Source organism: Brienomyrus brachyistius, chromosome 21 (genome assembly GCF_023856365.1).
Source record: "Brienomyrus brachyistius isolate T26 chromosome 21, BBRACH_0.4, whole genome shotgun sequence".
NCBI classification, from domain to species: domain Eukaryota; kingdom Metazoa; phylum Chordata; class Actinopteri; order Osteoglossiformes; family Mormyridae; genus Brienomyrus; species Brienomyrus brachyistius.
In genome coordinates, this window is record NC_064553.1 from 7,804,691 (window position 1) to 7,826,871 (window position 22,181).

General features: G+C 41.5%; 1 protein-coding gene across 2 annotated transcripts in view; it reads right to left on the reverse strand.

The window, feature by feature from the left end:
• LOC125716238 (regulator of G-protein signaling 4-like) overlaps window positions 1-22,181 on the reverse strand; it is a 327,463-nt gene that overhangs the window by 149,986 nt on the left and 155,296 nt on the right. The gene's annotated exons all lie outside the window — the stretch shown is intronic.

The window sequence follows — 22,181 nt, forward strand, 5'->3', positions numbered from 1 at the left end:
ACGTTGCGTATTCGAAAGTGTCGCCCGCCATGATTTGACACTTCTGAAATGTTCCTCCATTGCAGGCTGTTCACAGCTCTCTCCACTTCATCGTTAATAACTGTCACATGGAAGGTTTACCACTGTGACTGCAGAGGAATTGGCACCCCCCCTCCCCCCATTTCACATTCCACTCAGTTGCTAAATATAATAGATGTGATACACGTTTGGCCTCTGTTTATCGTACAATAAAAAAATAAATAAATAAAAACGATCAAGAGCAATGTTATCTTCGGCCTCAGAATAAATTGTGCTTAATTACAGATGTCTTTGGAGCAGCAATTGATAAAATAAAGTGCAATTAATCGGCCGTAATAATGCCTCGTCTGGAAGTTCAGATGATTAAAAGATATGTAAGCGTCTTTGACAACGGAGCAATTACTGTGGCTCTGCCCTCAGGGTTATTTCTGTATTGCACCTTAAGTACTGTTTAGAAGTTTCTTTCATTAATGGATCCAACAGCCCCCGGCAACAGATAAATGTAAGTATTTAAGAACTTCACAAGTGCCATTAGCCTAAAACGTGATAGTCTGCAAGATCTGTGACATTGCAGCAGCTCACGTTATGACAAGTAATTTAGGGATATCACATAAAATTACCGCAATAAATTTTATAAAACATTAACAGGAATATTGCAGAGTGTCCTTTGTGGCAGGTGCAGTGGTTGCCGAACTTGATTAGGCTAATTAAATTTGATCAGCAGCGGGTCTTTAACAGAAGTCAAAAGCTAGGCCTTTTGGATTGTGGTCTACTCCTCCTGGAGGGTCTGTGGAGGTCCACACCAGTTCTCTAGTGTTTGCATCCCTAGCTAGAATGTGTATTGTCATTTCACTTCACAAAGATATAATTGGCAACAAATTTGTCATGTACAACTCTGGAAACAATTAAGAGACCACAACACATTTATGTTTCACTCATTTTTCAATTTATCAGTGTGTGTCTGAATAAAGTGTGTGTATATTTAATTTTTTTTTTTTTCAAATTGCAGCCTGGTCCTCCCCTGATTCTCGTTAATGAAGGGCTCCTTCCTTGCTTTGTGGGACTTCAGTTCTGCTTCTAGGAGCCTGATACACACTGTCCTAGCACTGCACATCACACTGCATTTCCCATTCCTTTAGAAGGTCACTTCTTGTCATCAACCAATTCATGAGAAACTGTCGGATAAGTTAACGTCCATCTCTGGCATTACAGAGTCGCTTCCGCCCTCTACCTGGCTGGTTTCTGTCGTTCCCAGTGTCCCCTGCTTCACCTTATTCTTGGTACTGCTGTCTTTTAGGAATTTTGAACCTGGAAGCCGCCCACTGCTCAGCGTAGCCTCTGCCAGCAGGACCAGCATTAAACCAGGATTTAAAAATGCTAATTAAAAAAAAAAATTGAGTAGTCTCAATTTTTCCACAGCTGTATATTGTCCAACAGAAAAGTTACGGCTATTATGGATATAAATCCAAAATTTTTAGCATGGGTGTCCATTGACAATTTTCCTACAATTCCTGTGATTCCATCATGTAGTTTGACTGTAATTTTCCACTTCGATGATTCTCGTCAGTGGCATTTACCTCATCTTTTGTCCTATCCCTGTGTAGCGACATTATGTAGTATTACACCACAGTAGAAGTCGCATTCGGCTGGAATAGTATTTTAGATTCACTCTTTGAAAAATCCTGAAATTTTCTTTGTATCATTGGAGGGATTTCTGTACAGAGGTTGGACAAAATGGCAGAAACATTAATGAGACATTAATATTATGGGTGTAATAAGGAGTTGGGCACCTTCAAAACAGTCCTGAACTGTGTGTGATGGGATATTGGACAAATCTTCATGAAGAAAAGCTTTCAGTTCTTTATGATGTAAAGGAAGTAGAAATATACTTTGATCTCTATGTTCCAGTAATTAGAACATAAGAAATGTACAAACGAGAGGAGGCCATTCGGCCCATCAGGCTCGTTTGGGGAGAACTCAATTAATAGATCAGAGATGTTAAAATCTTATCTAGCTCTGATTTAAAGGACCCCAGAGTTTTAGCTTTCGCTACACTAACAGGAAGACTATTCCATACTCTAACTACATGCTATGTAAACAAGTGCTTCCTCAAATCCAGTTTAAAATGTTTTCCCGCTATTTTCCACCTATGTCAATGTGTTCTTGTATTTGAACTAATACTGAAGTAACTGTTTGGTTGAATAGCATCCAGACCTGTTACAATCTTATATACCTGGATCATGCCCCCCCTTAGTCTCCTTTGTTAGAAGCTAAACAGATTCAGCTCAACTAACCTCTCCTCATAAGACATTCCTCTAAGGCCAGAAATCATTCTCGTTGCCCTATGTTGCACCCATTCCAAGGCAGCAATTTCCTTTTAAGGTATGGTGACCAAACTTGCACACAATATTCTCGGTGGGGCCTTATCAATGAATTGTATAATTGTAGCATCTCCTCCCTTGCCTTAAACTCCACACACCTAGAGATGTAACCCAACATCCTACTGGCCTTTTAATTGGGACAGGGAAGCATCAACATACACACCGAAGACTCTCATAATCAACTACCTTTATTTCAGTGGAACCCATAAAATATCTGTACTTTATATTTCTGCTCCCTGCATGGATTACCTTATATTTATCTACATTAAATTTCATCTGCCAGGTGTTAGCCCAGTCATTAATTAAATCAAAATCCCATTGTAGTCTTTGTGCTGTGTTAGGCTTCCTAACATCATATATTTTTATTCTGGACTTTGCTCTGACACTAAAATTAACCACAAACTTAACCATATTGTGATCACTACCGTCAAGTGGTTTGAAAACCTCAAATTTTCCAATCCTATCCAGGTTATTAGAGAAAACAATATCGAGAATGGCTTCTCCCCGTGTAGGGGTTTTAACATACTGAGTGAAAAAGCAATACTGTACCAATTCCACCATCTTAAGTTCATTTACAGTAGAGCCAGAGACTATGCCCCAGGTAAATTACAATCACCCATAACCACCACATCATTTTTATTACTCGTAATTCTGATATCACCGTACAACATTCTGCTTTCCTCTGCAACTATATTAGGTGCTTTAAAACAAACACCAACAATTAGGCCATTTGAGTTTTTAGCATCTAGTTTTACTCATACAGCTGTACTTTTATTTTTTTACCAGTGAGCTCCCTTGCCTGCGAGTTTTCTTTTACGTAAACTGCAACACCACTTCCCTTCTTTTCTATCCGGTCTCTACGGAACAACGTGTAACCATCCATATTATATTCTTCTCTGTCATTGTCACTCAACGACGTTTCTGTTATTCCTATATGTTGTAAGAGTCTGATGAAATAAAAGCCTCTAAATCATGAACTTTGTTTCTAATACTCCTAGCATTTACAGACAGCAAAGGGTAGGCCTTCTACAGTGCCCACTTGTGCAGAAACCTTGCAAACACAACACTAAACTGGCTCCATAATTAACCATATCACTATGGCCCTGTCCCTTACTCCCAGCCCAGTATATTTAAACACAGCATTTAAGTTTTAGTTGATTTAATTTACGAATAGTTAATACAATAAATTGCAGAGTATAACAAAACACTAAGTTAACACTTACGTTAAAATGGAACTTTTTAATTATTCGATAGGGTCAGAGAGATAAAACTTTTAAAATTAAACTTTTAAAATAACCAAATTGACTATTACTTACCAGAGAATAACTTCGTACTGAACCACGTAAAGCTAAAATAAACTTGCTTTCAGGAGGCTGAAAAACCACAAAAAAAACGTCTTGCTGTATAAGCTACTGCCGGAGCAGGAAAAAAGTGGAAAGTGTCTTTCCGGCCCTGACTGGCGACCAAGGAAAGCTTAGGACCAACTGTCCTTTAGTAGTTAACGTTACTGGGTTTAAATAATATTGTCCTGCAGGTTTGTGGCAATGTTTCGCGGACAGAAAACGCCACAAGTTCAACTCACTGTCGGTAACACTCGCGTTCACACAGACCGAAAAAAAACAGCCACCCACATAAACCGAACTAGCACACAAACAGACAAATATACTCGCAAACAACCGCATGTACACCACTCTTTCTCAGTGCAGCAATCCCAGCAGCCTCGGCCTGCAGCGACTTTGCGCTTTTAGATGTGTTATTTCGCAAAGGCCGTGGAAGACATTCAACTTCTTCCCAATGTTCATGAACCCACCCGGATTTGACTAGCAGTGTACTGTGTATTGGGACATTTTCATCTTAGGATATGACAGCATAATGAGGTAACCGTGTTTGCACCGTAGGGCACACCTGGTCCTGGGATATGGCCTCATATTTCTGTGCCATTATACAACCATCAGACCAAATGACTCCCATGAGATACCTGCATGCACTATTGCAGGACCCCACATAGTGGGTTGAAGGCATCTTTGGGTTTACCTGGCATATGTAGGGAAGGATGAAAAACAACTCAGACTATATTGCTTTTCTTCCTGTTACTCAAGGGTCCAGGTTTTGTACTTGTTATACCAGGTTATGCACCTTTGTGCATTATCTTTGCATACAAGCGGATCCCGAATGGCAGCATTACCATCAATTCCACCTTCTGAAAAAAAACAGTTTTTGTCAAGTCTGGGTCACAATGATGACCATTCAGTTCTGAATGTAATTTCTGAGACTGCAGTTTTGTGATACTTGGCAACCAACCTGTTAAAAGTTTCTCTATAAGTGTCAAATTCAAAATAACTTTATTTGTCCCCGAGGGGCAATCAAAGTCAATGAGCTTCAGCTTGCCGGCACCATTCCATGGTTTCTCTGCGTTTGACATGTAGCCTCCTGTACATGGTTTCTGAGAGAGCTCCCCTTGCAGTCTTTGTGACTGGCAGATCTGCAATTTGGGCACTGACTGCCCTACTAACAGGGAACATTCCCAGAACTTAGTGAACGATATGTGAAGGTCTTCTCAAAGTTGGCAGAGAACATTCTTACTGAAATGCTAATGGAACATTATTTCCACTTTTTACATTTTAACAAAGGTTCTGTCAGCGTCAGCACAATAACATTATTAACTGAACACCCTTTTAATCATAAAATTTTATAATAAAATAATATTTTATAAAAGTGCTATATGGGTACACTGCCAATGTACTATCCAGCCTCAAACCCATGACCTTCGAGGGGTAAAGTGGCAGTGGTACCCGCCCTTCTACCATGCCTTTCATTTGCTTTTATATTATTATTCTTAGTTATAGCTGTAATAGTATTAGTGTGATAATGTTCTGGGAACATCAGGAAAACTGGGTACTTTGAACGTTCCCATACCTTAATCATAACATCTCTTGAACGTTTCTAGAGTGAAACATTCTTAGCGGGTTATCTGGCATCGTAAGTTGCCTCACACGTCCGATTGCTGATTGCCAGTCGCCTCTCTGTAGCTCACACATGCTGCTAATTAGCAGTCAAGCTAATACGACCCACCTTTGTAGCGCTGCGTTTGTAATTGAGATTTAGCTTTTCATGTGTTGCTTCTGTTTTGCCAACCTCCGTTTGCCGGTGCTTAATGAGTGTTAGCAAGTAGCGTGTGTGTGTGTGTGTGTTAGCACAGGGCCATCAGCCCACTCTTAGCTGCAAATTTCAAAGGGAATCGGTGGCGTAACACGTTTTACTTGCCAGCGCTGCTAAAGTGACATGCTTTCTCAGTGTAAGCCCAGGTTTCCTAGATATTTTTTTAACAAAGGTAATTTTAATAATCTTTTCAGATCATGCACAGTTTTGAGACATTTCTCTTTATGCGTGACATTATATCGTGTCCAAAAACCCACGTGAGGGTGTCCAGGGAATATTGTCTGCATCTGCCCCATTCTCAGCTACCCTGCAAACATGACGCTTAGGTAGCTGACATATGTTCTCTCTGCGGGCAGTCGATCATGAATTCCAGTTTGTAGCACCCCGCTAATACGCTAGAAGGACAAAAATATCATAAATAGATTTACATAGTTCTTTTGTTAATTATTATGCATAATTGCACTGTAATGCTTCAGTCTGGTTTTCACTAAGCAACCTGTGTCACTGTCGGAAGGGTTAGGATTAGGGTTAGGGTTAGGGTTAGGTTTAGGTGAAGACCTGGACTTCATCTGAGGCTGAAAAGAGCCAGAAGTTTTCGAAAATCACAATAAGAAATATGCAAGGTAATATTAAAGAATAAGAGTCACACTCAATTGCTTATGGACACATTATCCTCAGACTGTTGCTCAGCCCTGGGTCCTTTTTAACTACCATCATGATGTCAGTCTTCATACCGATGTGTCAGGTGACGTAAGATATAGTAAAACTATTTATTGCCATCGAACCAGAGAAAAGTACATTGCAGGAGAACCGGCACCATAAATGATACTTGTATATAAATATTTCATATTTTCTTATATTTGCCACATACTGTAACCTTATATATACTGTATGCATGTATTGTGCAGTGTATATGCAATACTGTGCAAGTCTTAGGCAGTCAACAAAAGTCATTTATGTGGGTAGTGTATATGTGAACAAAGGTTCCAAAACCTCGCCTCTGTGGTACCCCAAGCAATCCATTTTTTTGTTAAGTTCACCACCAGGTCAATCAATTAAGTAATCAATCAATCAATCAATCAATCAGGTAATTAAGTTATGTCAATGAAGTATTGATTAGCCAAGCGAGGTGTGCTAGTGGTTGAGTCAACAATGGTCGCTGCAAATACTGAGGTGACTTTGAACGAGGTTTTGAAATGGCTAAGTTGACATACTTTGACGGACATCAAATTGATTGTATCAATTTGACATCAAAAAATGGGATATCATAATCACCATTTTTCAGATATTGTTTTCTTTCACTGTCCAAGACTTTTGCACAGACAAAATAACAGAAAAATGGGGACAGAGGAGGCCCAGAGTCCCAGCAGGTAAACTCTAAACTCTCACCAAAGGTTGTTTACGGACGAGCGACCTTGTCACTCCTTTCCTCAGGCCAACAGACTCCACTTAGTCAAAATCTTAGACAGACTCAAGGTTGTAGGACTATAAAATAGGATAAAGAGCACAATATTGCAGCAGCAAAGGTTGCAGTGACCCTTCAAACACACGTCTGTGATCTGGCGATAAGAGGCACACTCTATCCTATAGCCTATGAAGAACAATGGGGAACCCACATGGCCACACCATTAGTGTCAATAAATCCCCAATTGAAGAATATAAAGATTATTCACTAAAAAAACAAAAGTTTCCACAATGGATCCATTTCTTTTTGGTCACTTATACCAGTATTGCTTTTTAAATTCCTTTGGGCTCTGGGATTGAATGGGGATGGAGTCACATAAAACAAGATCCCTAACCGACATGATCCCTAATCCACATGATCCCTAAACCACATGATCCCTAACCCACGGGATCCCTAACACACCTGATCCCTAACACACATGATCCCTAACACACAGTGTTAATCAGAGAAAAGCTATAAGGTGTCATTTTCACAACCCGCAAAACCAAATGATACATATGTGAAATCGATAGCATTCGCTATGCAGTTACAGTAAAAAAAAACCCCGTCGTAAAACTGGTTCCATTCTGCTGAACTTACACTGTTAATTGCATTTACAAAGGATCCTTTCTGTCTCATTCTCTTCATTTGTGTTTTTTTGCTTTTGTGTACGTAAGAGGCTCCTTTGTGCAAATATAATCTTTCGATTACGGTATGTACTATGTAGCATATTCTATGACAGACATAAAAGCAGCATGACCAGTCTCTAATAGCTATTTATACTTTAGCTTAATGTTCCCATATGTTAACTAAAATTATGTGCAGGAAGCAGGGTTACAAGTACCACTGTGTCAATGAAAAGTGATGAAAAGAATCCATGAAAGCATTTAGTGTTTTAATATTATAAGAAAATAATGTCATGTAATAGCGATATTGAGCTATTTGGTGTTTACTACAATATGGGAGACAAGAGAAATTATTTGAGCTGCCGTTGAATTTTGTGACATTTATTATTGTGAAGCGTTGAGCGGATTTTAGGCCAGGCAATGTCAAGTAATTAGAAGAGATTAAGTGCAAATGTTCTCTGGATTAATTCATTTAGCCCCTGAAGAGCCTTGTTGTGTCCGCTCACTGTAGCGAATATAGTAATGTTTAGCATTGTTCTTTAGTTTTTTTTCTACTGTATCATGTTGTTCAAGGGCATCTCCAAAGAATGAGCCCTTGGAAGCGGGAGTGTAGTGATACCATTGCATTTCCATCTGATTTTCAGCCCTGATAACAGAGTGGAAACCAACAGAGCAGTGCTTATGGATGGTACGTGGTATATCATCAGGGGGTGGATGAGATGTACATTTGGACTGTGACAGAGTCCTGGGAATCTAGGTCCTACCAAATTCTGGCACACCCAGTTACCTGTACACCGAAAGCTTTTCCTAATTAGGCACAGCTGGCTGCTGTTTCCTTAAAGAGTGGCTGATGACTAAAAGAGCCAGCTGTGTAGTTGGAAGGGCAGATGCTGATGTGAAGCTGCATTCGACAGTATCTCTGCATGAAATGCTCAGCTCCATTCAGTATGATTGTCCAATCTTGATGTATCTTCTTAGGGTCATTGTACAGTCATGGTCCCTGTCTTATTATATGTTACAGCTGTACTTTAGCCAAAATGCAGGGGGGGATAATATGACAAAATGTTACACCAGAGACTTTAGTACCTGCCTGACTGAGACCGCGCCAGATGTCACACCAGAGATTTTAGTACCTGCCTGACTGAGACCGCGCCAGATGTCACACCAGAGACTTTAGTACCTGCCTGACTGAGACCGCGCCAGATGTCACACCAGAGACTTTAGTACCTGCCTGACTGAGACCGCGCCAGATGTCACACCAGAGACTTTAGTACCTGCCTGACTGAGACCGCGCAAGATGTCACACCAGAGACTTTAGTACCTGCCTGACTGAGACCGCGCCAGATGTCACACCAGAGACTTTAGTACCTGCCTGACTGAGACCGCGCCAGATGTCACACCAGAGACTTTAGTACCTGCCTGACTGAGACCACGCCAGATGTCACACCAGAGACTTTAGTACCTGCCTGACTGAGACCGCGCCAGATGTCACACCAGAGACTTTAGTACCTGCCTGACTGAGACCGCGCCAGATGTCACACCAGAGACTTTAGTACCTGCCTGACTGAGACCGCGCCAGATGTCACACCAGAGACTTTAGTACCTGCCTGACTGAGACCGCACCAGATGTCACACCAGAGACTTTAGTACCTGCCTGACTGAGACCGCGCCAGATGTCACACCAGAGACTTTAGTACCTGCCTGACTGAGACCGCGCCAGATGTCCCACCAGAGACTTGAATATGTGTCACACTGAGAGCACAATTATCTTTTTTTTTTCTTGAACACTCACCCATCCTTTGAGATTAATTGTCCATGATGTTGTTAATGAACTTATAATGTTATTATGTGTTTGATGTTTATTTGTTCCTTAATGTGGAACATATATACGTCAAAAAGCTTGCTCACTCATGCATGTAGAAGCAGAGAGGACATTCCTCTGCAGCCATAGCATATACTCCTTCCCAGGAAGGAACATGCATGAAAAATGAATCAATTTGCTTTTTGTCTTCTTGATAAGAAGCGTTCGCCACAGATCTATGAGGCGATATGGCCAGGAGTTGACTAGCTGCCTGTTAATACCAGTTCAGTACCAGCAAAAAGAGACGAAAGCAGTACACTGCAATCCACTGCAGTATTCTGAACATGGATTCTCATTGGGCAGCTCTACATGACCAGGGAGAAGGGAACCACCAATAAAAAACCACAAGACATAAATATTAAATGCTTTATCGGGCCTGAAATACCATTTCCCTACTTTTTTGCTGACATGGCAAAGCAGTTCTTAAATTCAATTGATTTGTCGCAACCCTGGAATAGCCCAAAACATTCCAGTCACATATTACGCAATAGCACATGTTAAATGCCGGACCTTGAGTACTATTTCAAACTCAAAATGCTTATGTGTACTTCAGTTTTCTGAAATTTACTCAGCCAAAAAGTGCATTCCTTTTTTTTTTTTCCCGCAGCCAATAACATTTTAGTCAGTATTTTCGAATCAGTTCATATACTACCATTTTGTGGAGTGTATTATTTCACTTAATCTAACTGTAATGGTTTCTGCCATTCTGCCCTGGAGCTGAATAATGTATTTAGTGAATATGGGTCATGGGTCTGAAATGGGCCCCTGTAGTGTAATGCTTTTTTGGAAAGATAGCCCTAGCTCTGACAGTATCGCTGTAGCAGCCCCGTGTGGGGAGTGGGGGGGGGGGCACGGACCAGGAGCAGGTCATCTCCACAGAGCACGATCATGCTCTCAGCTGCACGGAACACGAGACGGCGGGAAGCAGCCGTGACGGCACTGCGGCTACCCGTTTAATATGGAACTGGAACGCGCGGAACTTTCTCCGCGCAACGGAGCCCTCGGACGATCGGACTTCTCTCAACACGCCCTGCGGATACTTCCTTTAAAAATATTGCACATTAAGAATCTTGCTGTGAATCCAACACTGAAATGACTTGCATTTTCCTGTATTACCCTGCACCCCCCACAGACAAAAAATCCTACAGAGGATGTATAATTATCATTTTTATCAATTCAAATGCGCTTTGTTTTAACTGAAATCACATGATGCTTTGTATTGTAACAGTTAGTGTATGTTAGCTTGCAATGTACCAGGAATGTAATCGTAAGTCGCTGTAAGAATATCTTTTTTAATTAGGCATCTCACGTTGAGGATCTGTGGTTTTGTGACGACTCATTACTTTAAGAAGAAATAGCCAGCCACTGTTTCCTTCATTTCCTAAAAAAGTATTATTTTTTAAATAGCTAATGCACTGTTTAATAGTATTTTCAGCAACACCAGTGACTATAGCTATATGAACTATGACCTAGAAGTCAGTATGGCATATTAAATTTAATAAATCTGTAGAAAAATGCAGTCCATGAACTCTATGAACACATTCATAACACATAACGCCTTCATAGGGCATTAAAACATGGTTATAAATATTAAAACGTATGACACATTATAGCCATGTGTATTTATTATTATTTATACTGTATATACTGTATTGTGTATTAGTAATAATAATAATGTTACAAAAAGCTTTGGAGTTTACTATGGAGAGCATCATTTCATCATTATTTACTTTAACAGTGGCCAAAGGGCATTATACAGAGCAAATCATGTTTTCCAGAGAAAGCGATTTGCTGAGTATTACTGTACATTTCAGGCAATCTTCTCATTAACCCATTTTGATGAGAAGCACATTAATTAACTAATGTGCTACTTTCATGTGTTCCTTAATGATGTGAAACGTGTGAAAAATTAGACCTTGTCCATCTGCTGACAGAAAGGTCTGGTTGGAACCAACCAACGCAGCTTCAGGTAATTAAAAGCAAATGTTCACTGTGGTCAATATTTCATGCATTATTTTCCCAAACAATAAATTTAATTAAAACCATGTCAATTATCTTTGAAATGACATAAATATATTACCCGTATACCATCCACCTCCAATCGCTTAGGTTCAATGTTGCGAACATATGATCAGATTATTGTAGTCTCCTTAATGCACATTCATGAGATTTATTTTTTAATCTGCTGACATTTTCAAAAGAAGAGTGCTGGTTACATCGTTAATATTTAAGCATCTGCATTTATTTATGAAGTTCTTTATTCTGAAACATATACTGTGGTTGTTTTAATAGCTAAAAATGTGTCCTGGGCTTCATTAAAGTCTGCCATACTCAGCCGGTGGGAGCGTAATTAAAACGGCAAATAATTAAAACCCTAAAGTGCAGGTCTGCTCTCGACTAGCAGGGCTCAATAGAACCGATTCTCTTGGTTCCCGTGCGAAATATAATTATAGGGAAATACAGCCGTCGATATAGTCAAATAGAGGGATGGCGAAATGCCGTCCTGTGGCCAGACTCACTCAGTGTCTGGCTGCCATTAATTGGGGGGGGGGACCTTAGGGCAACTTTTAACTGTGGGCCATTCAAATTCTGTCTTCTGACTTATCTGAGTCAGTGAGAGAGAATGCACCTGTCAGCTGGGTGCCTTATCGTTGACAGTTTAGGCTGCATGAAAGGAATCCACAGGTTACTTTATGAGCAGTAACACAGTGACAATGGTCTGACTCATTTTCTTTTGTATAAAACGAATGTAGGGTGTCTTAGAGGGCAGTACTATTGCACAATGACAATTGTAGGGTTAGGGGATTGGGTCCTGCTTGTGTTCTAACGGTGCCTTTCTACTTCCATACCAGAGCTATATCCATGATGACATTGACGGAGATACCGGCAATCTGCATCGATATACACGGTTTATCTGAAGGAAATAAGGCATATTCTTTATATAGTTCATCATTAGTAGTATCGCACATTGTGATGCATTCATGCATTCCCCAACACTCGGAAACATTTCCAACCTATTTAAAAAAGTACTATATAACGGATTAATGGAATGGATTCGTAATGCATATTTACGTAAGCTACTGCTAATAAGCATCTCTTTGGTTTTACGTCACTGTCACTCTCCAAACCCGGCAGCGCCTTTACTGAGCCGACACTTCTGCAGTGGGAAATCGAAGTGAGCTGGAAGCCCGCTGTATGCCAGCGGAAAGGCGCTATAAAACATGTGGGATTCGCACGTTCTCCCCGTGTCATCCGAGTTCCCTGCCACAGTCTAAGGTCAGGCAGTTAGACTGAATGGCTTCTCCAAAACGGCCCATACTGTAGTTTCAAGGGTTCAAGGGTAAATTTATTGTCCCGGAAAGGAAAAGATTTTGCAGCCAGTGTTCAAGTCCATAAAAGCACAAGGACAGCATTTGCAACGGATTGACATCTCAGCCAAGGTGTACCCCTGCCCAGATGAGTATAAAGAGTCACATTCACAGATTACTCAGCTGATTGGTTGAAACAAAATCTTGGCCTGGATTAGTGCTTTCTGGATCTGGAATTTTCAGCTCTGCTCCTGCCTTATGTCTTTTTAAAAACTCGTCATATTTGGTTGTAAGTTGGAATCAGATGTTTTCCCATGTTTACGTGAAATTGTCTGGCTACAAATGTAATCATTTTCTGACTTCTTTTTCCTGTAGTGATACTGCTGTAATTTGAACTGAAGTCTCAAAAGGTATGGATGAGAGGCTGGCATGCTTTACCACTGGATCACACGCTTTCTGTGGTGATTATAGTCTTTGAAAATGTTTCTTGCTGCCTTCAAAAACACTCCAACCTTGAACTCTGCAGCTATGAATTAGCCTGGGACGTAGGACCCACTATTTACAAATTTTGTACCTTGAAATTTATATTGAAATTTATATTAATATCTTTCATATTTGTGCTGAAATTTTATTAATGGAAAAATTCTAAATAAAAAATATTTTGCATATTGCAATCTATGCATTTTTAACATTTAATCAGAAGTGGAAAGTTCAGATTCAGAATGTATAAATCCAGACCAAGGTTTTGTTTCAACCAGCCAGTCGAGTTCACAAAGTACTCAGTTGGTTGGTAAGATTTGTACTTTGTGAACTTGAGATTTCAACCTCTGCCTTTAATATTTGTCAGAGAAACGTATTAAATGCAGTGTCTGCCTTACCTGTGTCTGATGTGCTTTTCCTCATCTCGTATGGGCATTTCTGGTCCGATTGTTCTTCTTGAGTACATTGCTGGTCTTTCAGAAGTTCTGGCCACAGCTTAAATAGCATTACACTTTTGGATATTATTTCTTAACAGTTGAGTATTATTTCACCAACTAAATTGCCAGTTTCTCAAATGCACTTTTTCTTTTTTCGCCCCCTTGCATTGCAATACAAATAATAAAAAAAAAAATATTTTTTCTCTGAAAATATCCACCCGGAGCACATTCGGTGTGCATTTGAAAATGGCATTTGTGTGCTTTTCTGAGAGTCACTTTCAGTGCCTCCTTAACAAGATCAGTCTCAGTTCCATCTATCCCCCTGTCAAGCCAGGATAAGAAATGCAGCACATGACCATCCTGCCACCTAAGGCAGCAGGTACTCAGTGTTTCCCTGGCTGCAAGTCGCCATAATAACAGGGACACTGAAGATAAACAGAAGGCCTTGGTGCTGCTAACGTCTTAGCATGAAAGATAATAAATCACAGCTGATCACTGCACATATACAGCTTCCCATATTGCCGAATAACAGACACATGCTGTTAAGCATGCCTTATATGCAGAGTTTTCTATTACACTTTGCGAAAGGTTAAAAAGTAAATTAACATGGGAGATTGAGTCTGCAACCAACCACCTTTATAGACTTTATCCTCTCCACTTAATCCCCTTTTAGCATGTTTCCCCTCCAAGGGGAAGGGGGCAGGGCTTTCTCAAAATCTCAGACATCTGTAAGTTGTTTATCTGGCAATCTCCTGGTCTCTAGATTGACCTATGAAGAGAGCAGGACAGTCAGCAGTAATCCCCCCCCCCCCCCCGCCCCACTATGGACACTTTTTCCACACTCTCTCAATCCCACCCCAGTCCATGCCAGCTCTCTTTTCTTCCAGAAAATAAACACCAATACTCTCCCTTTCATTTCATCTTAATTTAAGTCCCTCACCACAGGATGCCCCCCCCCCCCCACGCTCTCCAGCCATCTTGAGTCGCCCCCACCCTAATAGAAACCCTTCTCGGTCTGCTTTGTGCACAGATGTCCCGCCTGTTTCTCTCCTCTCTTCATAAAGTGAGGATCACAGTAGGATCCATTAATGATCTTCATTAATATCATATCAAATACTAACAAATAAGTATGATAATAACCCCCTGTAATCTCCTGGATCGCTCGCACGTTTGGGTAAATCTAGAGAGGCGGTGCTTATCTCAGGATGCGCCATCCACCGCTCGGCAAAAGCCGTCTCACTCATATCTGTAATCATCCGGCTGGAAAACCGTAGCTTGCCAGATCCTCCCCAGGCACAATGAATCAGAGCTTGTGGCAAGTACCCGGGCTAATCTGAGGAAGCTAACAAAACTAACGATCCAGCTGACTGAGGTCCAAAATGAGCACAGTTAAACTCCAGAAAGTCTCCCCCCCTTCTCGCCATTTCCACAGGCTCTCTTAACCATCAGATTCATCGCCCTTTCATGCAGGGTGGAGGGGCCACTTCTGAGGCCTCCCATGCCACCAGTTGCCAGTTAAATCCTTGTCGCCCTAATACCAACCTCGTGCTCCCTCTGCATTACCGCCTCTGTCCAGCAGAGAGGAGCGATTTCTGTCACATAAAATCCCTGAGCGTCGCCGAATGCCGCCCTCCTGAAATCCCAGCCAGACCACCCACACGCGATCCAACGTTGGACTGGTGCCGTCAAGACGGGCTGAGATCTTTGAGGGGCACCGTAATTCTGACAGAGAGCGTTATTGGGGGAAATAAAAGGAAGGTGGGGGCCGGCAGCATTAGGAGCCTCACGCTGAGTCCCTCCCCAGCGTTTGTGTAATGAGCAACAAAATGCTGACCTTCTTCCAGATAATTACGGCAGCAACCCTCAAATTGCTGATCTCCTTCCAGATAATTATGGCGTAAGCCCACACCTGGCAATTCTTCATTTGCGATATTATGAAGAATGCGCTGGCTTCCCACCCACTTTCCCGAGTTACTGTGGAAGGCCATGGCGCTTCCACTACATCTAGAGCACGGCGGATGCCTCCCAGCATCTTTCGCTTCCCATGTGGTCCAGCACTGTAAATCTCCCAGAATCCTCTAGCCTAACTGTATGCCTGCCTTCACAGCCACTCCAACAGAACGCACTGTACCCCGTCTATACAGGAGGTTCATAGCATGGGCCAAAACGTTTGACCACGTATAGTTTCAAATGCTCTGTACTTTACCCAAACTAGAGTTGTGCCGCTGTTATATTCATATAATAAAAAATAATCATCGCAGTCATTATCTAATAAGCATTTATCATACGCTGTCATTTCAAACAGGCATTGTCATTAAATAGATATGGATATTTGATTCAGGGATACATTATAAAATTTTAATTGTATTTATTTATTTGGTTTATGTAACTAAGTCATTTAATACCTTGCTAGTATATCACGCAATCAAATGACCTGACACTTTAATATCTTTCGCTAATCATCTTACTTTTGCGCGCTCAGCAATCACTCATCCCTAAATCTTATGGTGAAGACGTGCCAAGTTTTCCTCTTGCTTTTTCATGCACTCCGTCATTCCACAATGTCCATCACATGTGGCTTCACTGCCACGCAATCTCTTCTGAAATTACCCGCGAAAGTGCATTTCAGCAAAAACAAATTCAGTGATATTTTTACAAGATACGTTTCTGTATTCAAAATCAGGATTTATTTTTACTTAAGGATGCATAATCAGTGGAATTTTATTCAGCTGACTTGGCTCCTAACCCTCCAGTAATTGTTATCTTTTGACCCTCTGTATCTTAGACTCTTGTTATTCTTAAGCCAGTTGACTGCTGAAAGTGACCGAGATTATACCTTTCACAGAGTAAAAGCGATACTGGTAAATATATCTTACTATCATGCAATTATCTGATCAATCCTAAGCATAGGGGCAACACTTGAAATTCTGGACCCCAGATAAAATGTCACCTTGGGTGCCCACTACGGTTGCCACTCCCCCCCCCCCCCAACAGTAGATACAATTTGCCAAGCAGTCAGTTATCCGCAGGGATAATTATTATTAGGATTCAGGGGCCCTACATTGTGGCCCCTGAATCTGCCAGGATATCGATGCCCCCCCCCCCCCCCCCCCCCGACACCCCCTCTTAGCCGCAACATTTCTAATGTCGTCCTGGGGGACCTTGTCAAGTCTAACATCAGTAGATTATTTCCATTGTAGTAAGAACTACTGCAAGCCAGACCTTGAATTTTTTTAGTTAAGTTGACAAGTTTTTTTGGATACAAAGTGGTATACAGCCCAGTCTCATAAAATTCCCCACCTAATGAATAGTATAATTATGGATTCGGAGGCTAAAACCTGTAAGTAATTGCGCTTTTGAATGATCGAGGGCCTCTTTAGCTACGAAGCAGCGTAAAATATCAGAGTAAGCCTAAATAAGGCTAAGTAGCCATCGCTTATGGGTTACTTAATCCTTAGAGGCAGTTCCTAACCATCACACAACACATGACCCTCCACAGCAACAACCTGCCAACTGTTGTTCCAAGTGCAATCCCTTATCATTAAAAGCTCAGAGGCCTAAGTGTACTCTCCCTTTGGACCAGCAAAGCACTTAACATCTCCGAACTCTAATGAGAGTTTGCAGATGCGTCCCAATTCGGCAGCCATACCAACTGCCCCCATTCCCGAAGGTCTGTCTTGCTTATACAGTAAGTGACAGCCAGTTCTGAATCGCTTCATATTCACAATTAAGGTGGGGGGGGGGGGAAATCAGCAGTTCAATTTCTCATCTCTCATTAAATTCAGTTTGTGAATAAATTAAAGTTAAACCAAATAAAATAAGATGCAAGATATGGCAATTACTATGCAGCTATACCTTTGCACACTTTTGTATGTTGTTTTGATGCAAGCAAGATCAGATTAATGCTGGAATATTAGAACAGGCATATTTTGCAGTTTAATTATGATTCAGTAGTTTTTTTGTTCAGAAATACTGCTCCATGTGGACGTAGCCGTCAGCTCTCCTTTGCAGCAGTGCTGGGAGTGTTCAACTCAGTTTTAGAAGTCAAGGTCATTTTTGCTTAAATTCCAACATCGACCCTTTTAATCTGCATTGTAAATGTATTTGCTTTGGAGCTGCTGTATCTTAATGAATTTAACTATGGGGGCTGAAAGAGATTCTGGGTGCTGAAAATGAAATAAGTGGTAACCGAAAAAGATGATTGGACGGTCTATGCCAGAATGGTAGCGGTTTTCTGAATTTCACTAATTGAAGAAGAAATATGGGAAGCATTGCATCGCGTGTCATAAGGGTATCGAAGGGGAAAACCCTCTGGACCATTTATACAGGCAGGTGATGTGACAGGATGTGATGTCATAGATAAACAGCAGGTTCAAAAGGTGGCTGCTGGGTACATCTGCGAATGGATACGACGCTAATGTCGAATAGTACAAAGGCGAATTTGCTTTGAAGCATTATGACAATGACTTGCATTTTAAAATTTTTTTTGCCTGTTACCTGATCACCGTGAATCTGGAGGCTGTCCCAGGGAACAAAGGGCAGGGGAGGGGGGCAGCCTGAACAGGATGCTAGCCTGAGTCACATTCAGAGACACATTCAAATGCTGTGGGATATTTAGAGGTAGCGTTTCGCCCGACCTCATGATCTTGGAATGTGGGAGGAAACCGAAGCACCTGGAGTGAAACCCACACAAACAAAATCAAGGCAAAAATGCTAATTCCACACACACACCGCTGGAGGCTGGATGCTACAGAACCAACCACTGAGCCTCTGTGTCTCCTTAAATTCAATTCAAAAATGTAAAAAAAAAAAAAAAAAAAAAATTTAAATTGCAACACGGGGGGGGGGGGGGTCTCGTTTTCCTGCAGCATCAAACTCAAATCTGAGGGGGTACCGAACACTGCACTATAACCAGGAACACAAACACAAAATGATCTTTTTTTCTCCAGATACTCAATACAGGAAACGAAAGTCTAAAGCCCTAAAAACTTATACCAAAGATAAAGCTTCTTTAAAACCAAGAATTAACATGGTATTAAAGTAAAAAAGACAAACAAACAGGTGCCTTGAGGTTCACTGCGCTGGCTGTAATGCAGGTCTGTAATGCAGGTCTGTAATGCAGGTCTGTAATGGAGGTCTGTAATGCAGGTCTGTAATGCAGGCCCTAACTGGCGCTCTGGGCATCCATTCGCTCTGAGATCACAAACTTATTACTATTCAGCCCTCAACATGCACGTCGCTTTGTACGCAGCGCCTCGCCGCATCACGTTTGCATTACAGTTTCACATCATCCAAGAAGCTGTGCAGTTTCGAGACAAATCTTTACGGTCGTCGCACCGAGTCACAAAGGGTTAAGGCTGTGATCGAAAGCCAGCGTGAGGCGGCAGGCCAGTGCTTATGGAGTGATGTAATTGTCAGCTGACCAAGGCTGCGACCCGGACGAGCGAATGACACGTGGCAGGTGTAGAAGGTGCCCTTCTTCATTTTCCAGTCTGGGATTCGCGCTGCGATGGTTTTTCCTTATAATTACGACTTTCTGACTGGGGAACAAAATGGATCCAGGTCACGTACCATAACACATGCCTTTGGGGGCCCCTTCAGGTGTGAGCCAAGGTACTTCCTGCTGCGGGGGACCAGCGTTTGATCCCCACTGTGCCACATTAGCCCAGATAACACAAAAGAAGAATGCCGGAATGAAGCGTGTCCTCCCTGAAGTGCAGTGCACCGCTCACTGAAGCCTGAAACCCAGGCGAATGAGGGGAGATGGCTGCCTGTGCCGGAATGTGGGGTCCCCTTCCTCATCCTTTGGCCTGGACGCTACAGGCTGTGGAGGAGGCCTCTGGTGCAATTAATTGGACTGGGGTGAAAATAAATGTACAGTAAAACTACACACAACCTAAAACTGTCATAAACTGTCCTATCTGTGGCATTAGGTAATGGCAGGGGCAGCGTTGGAGGGGCCCCGGCAGATTCAGTGGGGCTTGGCATTTAACGGGGGCCCTTGAATATGTAAAATAACATGTAAAATTAGGTGTGAAGGCCCGGGAGGGGGGGGGGGGGGATTTTGTCAGGGGGAACCAGAATTTCTAGGTACAGAGATGGTAAATAGACAACTAACAAATAAGCTGACTAAAAATGAGTTTGAAGAACCACAATCATTTAAAAATGATTGTTCATGTGTGAATAAGGTTACCTCAAGGTGAACATAACAGTGTAGGATTTTGCAGTATTGGCCTTTTTATTATGTTATTATAGTTGCAATAACTATTGTAGAATATAGAGTACAGTACGTGTGTCCAGACTTTTCACAGGTACTATGTGGTATATATTTGCAATTTACACACAGGGTATATGTACATAATATGTATGCATGCATATATAAAATGCATGTACACTTAAAAAAGAATTATATTGCATGTTGTATTATGTTTATATATAGTACAGTATATACAGTATAACACACACATATCCACACTATATATTTGTGCAGTATATAGAAAATATTACAGCTCAAAACATTATTAGATATTCAGCATTGATTTTTCTTCATGTTTGCAGTAGGCAAGATTTTTTTTATTTTTTTTGTAAAAACTCATATTCCCTTCCATCACCTTCTCCATAGTCTGGTTTTGTGGCATAATCAAACAGAGTGAAATCAGCACACAGTCAGATACTATAAGGCTGGGTCAGTCTTCCTCACTCCGTGATTCAGATCTGTTTATAATATACAGGCGAGTATGAATGTATAATGGACAGCGACATATAGTGTTACGTTTTTGTGTTGGTCCCTCAGTAACTGTGATCCTTCGGCACCAGCCCTGCTCCTCGAACATCCACCCCTTAAAATGTAGTCCTGTTTATTCAAGGCTTAAACCGCGCAAAATAGTTCTATATAATAATGTAGAAATGCAAGTTGGCATACTTGTAGAAAACTGGATAAAATTTCAATTAATTGAAGTTTATCTGGTTGAATGTTTTACAGGATTTCAGCCATAAATGTGCACTATGGTTTATCAGAACTTGTATTCATGCAGATGTGCAGTGCCGGAGTGTTTTTGCTCCCTATTTCATGATTTTCGCCCAAATTTAATCATTTCCAGTGCTGAATGAACAGGCTGTACCGCTTCAGTGCCTTCTGGGAAGCAGCAATCCTTTAACTCCCTTCGTTCACATTCCTTTTCATCAGTTTCCTTTTCATGCTACAAATCGCATGTAGGAGGAATTGCGTGCAGTACCAGACAAATGCGATGTCCGGCGAGGTAGCTCATCTCTTTCTCTGGGTTTGGCATCTCGATATTAATCTGAGCCCAGGTTTTCAGAGCCGCCCGAGAAGAGCTGTCAGGTTTGTGCGAAAGCCTGTGAACTTGGTTGGGAATGGTTGTGTGCCTGTGAACTTGGTTGTGAATGGTTGTGTGCTTAAAGATACCTTTTACATCAGAGGAGACCACTCGAATTTCTCTGAAGATTTTCCTTAAAAATCAGCGGCGCTCCGTTGTTGGTCCTTCAGTGTAACAGGTCTGCAATCTTTGAGGGCCAGAACCTGAAGATTCTCCTTAAACATGCCAGATGTGTTCAAATTCTACGTGATTCTTCTCAAAATTATCATTCAATTTCTTTATTGAAGCGATGATGTGTTTAGTAAGCAGCCTCACCTGTTGCGAGGTGTGAATTAGCAGCTGATTAAAATGTACGACGCAGCCTGCAGGACTCTGATCCTCAGTTGTACTCCTCGTGTTATAAAACAGTGGGTGCTGACGAAGAAAATTGTTTCCCTCGCACTAATTGTTTTTCTTCGCAAAGCCTCTCCATGCATGGCTGGTCCGTTTCTCAATGGCAGCTGACGCTTCTCTGCCTACTCTGTTGTGGTGCCATTTGCGAAAGCTTTACGTGACGAGCTGTACAGTACGATTCGCAGAGCGATACTCCATGCTAAGGCACACGGAGGAGGCAGGAAGCCAAAATGGGTTAAGTAGTGGCTGTAATCAGCATCTCCCAAGTAAGGGTTCCGTATGAGGATCTTTAATGTACAGCACAGAGACACTGAAGTGTGCCAACTGAGTGGAACTGGGGCTCTTGACCACATCCTCACTCATTTATCTTTGATCAAACAGTTTCTAGCTCAAAAAGCATATCGTGCAAAACACAGATGAAGTGGTCCGACTGTTTGAAATAAATTTCCTGTTACACTTCGATGCACTGAAAGCCTCAGTGCAGGAAGAAACTAATTTTGATGAAAGCCTAATCCGTGATATCAAAACCTGTTCATGCTGAGCATTAAACATTGTTTTAGATTGAGTACAAGGATTTAAGGGAATTTAATGTACGGCACACCAAATATGTGTAAAGTCATTGGGGGCCCGGTGCCACTTCAGACTGGTTGTTGGACAAAGCAGGACACTTTATTCCCATATTTTGGCAGGCATAGGTGTTAATGGAAATGTATTGCGAGTATGATTTGTATGTAACC